This window comes from Mandrillus leucophaeus, unplaced genomic scaffold (genome assembly GCF_000951045.1).
Source record: "Mandrillus leucophaeus isolate KB7577 unplaced genomic scaffold, Mleu.le_1.0 Scaffold1740, whole genome shotgun sequence".
Classification (NCBI taxonomy): domain Eukaryota; kingdom Metazoa; phylum Chordata; class Mammalia; order Primates; family Cercopithecidae; genus Mandrillus; species Mandrillus leucophaeus.
In genome coordinates this window covers 316,150-322,003 of record NW_012101744.1, presented here as the reverse complement: position 1 = coordinate 322,003, position 5,854 = coordinate 316,150, and the positions used below count along the sequence as shown (strand labels likewise).

General features: G+C 39.6%; 1 long non-coding RNA gene across 1 annotated transcript; it reads left to right on the top strand.

Moving 5' to 3' along the window:
* Positions 1 to 1,081: 1,081 nt before the first annotated feature.
* Positions 1,082 to 5,459, top strand: LOC105537561. Its single transcript, XR_001005732.1, has 3 exons — positions 1,082 to 1,163; positions 3,518 to 3,617; positions 5,254 to 5,459. It is a non-coding gene; the product is annotated as an uncharacterized LOC105537561 (long non-coding RNA).
* The last annotated feature ends 395 nt before the right edge of the window (positions 5,460 to 5,854 follow it).

The window sequence follows — 5,854 nt, the reverse complement described above, 5'->3', positions numbered from 1 at the left end:
GCTGTGTGTGTGTGGTGGTGGGGGGGAGCTTTTACTTGAAGAGATTTACCATAAGAAATTGACATCTGTAATTTTGGAGGCCAGCAAGTGTCATGATTTGCAGATCTGCAGGGTGGGTTCACGACCTGGAGACCCAGGTTGATCGTTAGGTTTCAGCACTAATACCAGCAGACTTGAACCCCAGTTTAGGTCTAAAGGGAGGAAAGATGCTGATGTCCCAGTTTAAGGCCAGCAGATGTGAACCCCAGTTTAGGTCTAAAGGGAGGGAAAATGCTGATGTCCCAGTTTAAGGCCTGCAGACTTGAACCCTAGTTTAGGTCTAAAGGGAGGAAAAATGCTGATGTCCCAGTTTGAAAAGTCATTAAGCAGGAAGAATCCTCTCTCACTTGGGGGAGAGTCAGCCTTTCTGTTCTACTCAGACCTTCAACTGATTTGGTGAGGCCCACTAACATTAGGAAGGGCAGTCTGCTTTACTCAGTTTAACAATTTAAATGTTAACCTCATCTAAAAGCACTCTGAGGGAAACACCCAGAATATTGTGTGACTAAATATCTGGGTATTGCACGGCCCAGTCAAGTTGACACATAAAATTAAGTCATCACAGTATCATAAGAAGTACAGGAGATCCAAGGACAGGGGCAGAAAGAGAGGTAGATGGGAGAACAAAACCCACTGGATTGGAAAGGTTCCAGTGATCCTCTAGTATTACGTTAATTTGATAATTTAAAAGAGGAAAACGCTAAGTCCAGATAGGCATCTAGGATGTGTTACAGGTAGGTAGTTAAGCCTGAGCCAGAGAGAAGAGGGCTCTTTCCCCACCCACTAGAAATGTCAGGTGCTGGTTTGGCAATTGTCACATTGCCTCTCTGAGAGTGATGATTTAGCAGCGTCAGGGAGAGGCCATTTCTTGATAGTCCACACCCGTTAACATCAAGATGGTAAATAAATGCAGAGCCCAGGGCGAAGGAACTTCCTGGGCATGCATATTAAGAGGAAAATGACGAAGTATGATCTTCCGGGGACACTCCACCGGAAAAAAGAAAAAAGCCTCAGAGGGGCACGCCTATAACTCCTTAAACGCATGGCTCATGCTCACTTCCAAGGCTAAGGAGGGCTCTGTGCATGCGGGCAGCCCACCCTAAGGGAAGAATCATGGGAAAGAGGCGAGCTTCCCTTGGGAAAGTCCCAAGATTACGGTTAAACGGGGCACTTGATCTTCTCTCTTTAACCTTCATGTGCCTGCGTGGGTCTTTTCCATGCACACCTTCCTTTCTTTCCCGTTCTAAGGCATTTTAAAATAAACTTTCATTGCTGCTCTGAAACTTGCTTCAGTGTCTTTTTCTGCTTTATGCCCCTCAGTCGAATTCTTCCTTTTTAGGTGGCAAGAATTGAAGTTGCTGCAGACCTAGACGGATACGCCCGCTGGTCACTCGGAGTAACTCCGGTCTCTTCCCCTGTAATAGGTGTAGTCACAAAAGGAGAGGCTGCAGGACCAGACCAGAATCGCCTGTGCCCTAACATCTCCTCTACCCCTTTACCACGTCTATGTCTCTCCTTTCCCAAGGAAAAATTCAAACAGTGCATTAATTTTTCAGAGTAAGGGTTTCTTTTTTGTTCTTATAAGTGGACACTGAAGGGACTTTACATTTGACAATGTAAAGCTTTCAGATTTGAGGTTTCATGATCTTATTAGAAAAGTTTGAACAACTTATATCTTCTCTGTTTCTTATACCTTTGAGTGTGAAGTAAGATCCCTGAGGTAGGAGGCAGATAGAGCAAGTTTGTGTTATCCTGAGCAAATGATTGATGGCATCATGAATGCTCTGGACTGGGAGACATTAGAAAGGCTTCTTATCCACCTCTCTCCCACAAGGGCTAGTAATGCCAAATAAAATACCTACCAAGTAGCTGTCCCCTTTGAGTATCTCCGAAAACGAGAACTGGCACCAATTTTCTGAGAACCTATTGTACATCAGGCACTTAAACCAGCATTTCAATGTGTTATGAATTTAATTCCAATAACCACTCTATGTGGTAATTATTATTATCTATAATTTACGTGTGAGAAAGTTGACCTTGAGAGAGATGAAGTATTTTGGCCGAAGTTCAGGACACATTAGCTGTAGATTTGCTTTTCAGCCTAGGAGTGTGTTTGCCTCTAAAGTCTGTCTATCATGTAGCAATTAGGAGCACAGATTTTGGTATCACCTGCAATTGAGTTTGGATCCTAAGTCTTCACCTTTTTAACATTATAGCTCTAGCCTTGCAGCCTGTTTATTTATCTGAAAAAAATAAGGAAAAATAATACCAAATTCAGAAAGACTTCATGAGGATCTAGTCTGTCTGAATTGCTTTCCATCCCACCTTCTATATGTAAGTGCTCAGCAAATGATAGGTGTTATTAATAATACAACTTTCAGTAACTTCTTTGGTGCTGCTATCGAGACTGAATCTAATGCAGTGATGCAGATAATTTCCTCTGCATCTCCAGCCTTCATCCACTTCAGAAACTCGTGGTAGGAGCAGTTCTTTTCTTCCCCTCCTCTCCTCACCCTATAGCAACATAGACAAAATCCATTATTTACACTGTCTCAAACAGCCCGAGCTTTAGGAAAACAAACACAATCACTAGAATAGTCAACTAATTAAGATTTCTGCCACTTCTGTCTTGCGTGGGATAGGTGTTCCTTATCAGAGCGAGTGACAGGTACATCCATTCAGTGGGCGAGAAACAGCTTTTTATTCAGTGCACTTCATTAATTCACTGCCAAGAAGAGAACCCCAGTCAAAGGTAAAAACAATTCTGCCTCTAGCTGTACCTAATTGTCCAGCAGCAGAAAGGAGTGTGATGGAAGTGCCTGTCAGTGTTTGAAAGCAGAGCAGATGTTTTCAATTGCTCCCTTCTTTGTAATTCTACCCTGGAAATAAGAATTTCAAACCTAGAAAATAATAGGAATACATGAACCTCACAAAGAAACATACATGGTAAAAATAAAGAAAGAAAGAAAAGAAAAGAAAAGAAAGAAAGAAAGAAAGAAAGAAAGAAAGAAAGAAAGAAAGAAAGAAAGAAAGAAAGAAAGAAAGAACAGCATGGGATAACAGAGTGAACACATTTAAAGCTGTTGAATAGGAATATTTGGGAATTATTTTTCCAATCAGATCAGTATCCAGTGAACACAATTGTACCTCTAAATACCTTGTAATTGAAAAAAAAGTCAGATTTTATTGAATGTGCTTTTTATAATAGAAAAATAGCAACATTTCTTTATGATGCCAGGATTTAACATTGATCAACACTTGAATGAGAAGCTTTATTATTCTAACAGATTTTGTTTCCAAGCAGAAAATATTGGTAAATCTCATGTAATATAAGAATGCATCAGTAGTTTCATATGCTATGCTTTCATAGCGTTCTATAAGGTTTATAAAGATAACTTAAGTCAGTGTCACTGAAAGAAAAGTCAGAAATAACCTAAAAAATGAGTGATTCTGTAGAACTAATGTATTCATTTTACAGATGGGAACTGAGATATGAAGAAATTAACTTACCTAAGATCAGAGAATGAGTCAAGGACAGAGCAGGACCATGTCATCAAATTTAGAGAAACTTGAGCTATGTGAATAAATAATCTTATTTCTTTCTTTCTAGCAGAGTTGAGTGCAATAATTTGAAGGGTGATTAAAACAATTTGAATTCCAGTTTTCAAGCTTATCTAGTAAAAGCTCACTATACCAAAGAAAGAGCGTATTAATTCAAGAATATAATGCCAATTTTTACTTTCTACAGTCTTGCTTTGACATGATAATGAGAAAACAATCAGTACAAAATGAGTCTTAGATAGGAATCAGCACCTTTGAAAACAAAAGTCTCCAACAGGAAAAAGCATGTTTATACTTGCTTCTTGAAAGGAGGTATTCTGCGGCCTCATTAAGAGAAAAGCACATTACATAGTAAGGAAGTGGGATTTGAAAATTGCTCTAGGTGATTCATGATATCTATTCGACATCTTAGAATCCCATTCTTTAGAAGGAACTTAGGCACTACCTTGAGCCATCCCATCTATGCAGTGTACCATTCCTGGGCAGCATTCACTGGGCACGAAAACCCAGCTATATTTTGAAGCCTTCATTGAAATAATACAGCTAGAATTTCACACATGAGTTTGAACCTTCTATCAGCTAACAGCACGTTCTTTCTTATTTTGCCCTTGCCCTCTCTAGAGCTGCATTTCTTAGTCTTTCTTGGGCCTTCAGCAACCTCTAAAAGTAAGCCCTGCTCCACAACTGCCATTTAGATATTGGAGACCATGATTACATGCACCCAATGCCTTCTTGTTTACAAACCGCTACCCAGTTCTTTCCCCTTGGAAATACTCTACAGTGTTTGGTGCTGTGATGGCTAATTTTACATGTCAATTTGGCTAAGGATAGTGACCATTTTTTTGGTCCAACACCAGTCTAGATGTTGCTGTGTAGGTATTTTTTAGATGTGATTAGTGTTTAAATCAGTAGACTTTCAGCGGTGCAGATTATCCTCCATGGTGTGTGTGTGTGTGTGTGTGTGTGTGTGTGTGTGTGTGTGTTTAGAGGGGATGTCTTCCTATCATTTGAAAGCCTTGAGAGCAAAGACTGAAGTTCTTTTTCTGTGGAGAACGTTGCCTAATATAGGTGCTGTGCCTCTATAATGATTTGCAAAATTAAATAGATACCAGCATCACAGATTGAGATAGTGAATTACTGTAATGCAGTAGGGTTTTCAGAAGCCTTTCACAATTGTGGATAAATCACAATATCTTTCAATACTCAGTATGTTGAGATACTTACAGATGTTTGGTAAGGATAAATATATGTGAAGAACATAATACAAGTCCTTTTCCCAGTCTTATTTCTAGCCTGTTGCCCACACTGTAGACAAGCCAGTGTTAGGAATGACATTAGTCTGAGAGATGAAGGGTGTTTCATCTCCTTAGTGACAGCAATGGCCAGATAAACAAGCACCCACCATGGGTACAGGAATTTAACCCTTATAAACGGTTTTCACAAATGTTGTATCAAAGAATTCTGACTTCAATCCCACAAACTAGATACTGATATTTTATAAACACAAATGAAAATATTTGTATTTTATAAATACAAATGAAGGCCTGGGAATATGAAATGATTTGCTCAAGACCTCTAAACTCAAATGTGGTAGAACTCCAAGTCTGGTATTCTCCCCAGCACATCTTTCCATGCCTTTCTCCAAATAAATAGGCAGAAGAGAGATGAGATTCTTCTGTGACTGTGCTGCTCACTCAAGGGAGTCTGAACCATTTTGACCAGGAAAAGCCAAAAGGAAAGGCCTCTGCCAAGGTCAGACCACACATGGCCTGAAGTCATTGTTCTCCATTCCAGCCCCAAGAACTCTGTGAGATCGATAAAAGCATACATTGAGAAATAAAAGTCATGAGAAAATTTTACAAATTAGCTAGCTTTCATTTCCTGTTGGCTTTTCCAGCACATGCTTGGCACCAGATGAGAGTAATGTGGTAATGCAGTAAAATATCCCTGCGAGACACTATCTGCTTAGAGACAGGAGGCAGTGAGATGCTTTAGCCCTTGATGCCCTAAGGGCCTGTCTGGACATCCTGAGGTTTTCTCAGAAGCCAATATAATAGACTTTTTGTCATATCAAATAACTTTGTTTTTTAGGGAATTTCAAGGCATCAACATTATCTATATTTCCACTGCTGGCTCTGATTTGGAAATGCCAATAAAGTTGGTTTGCTTTATGTTTACTTGATCTCTAAAAACATGTGTGAGCTCAATCTTGTCTTGTCCTAACTGGCATAATTATTCATCATGGATGTATTTC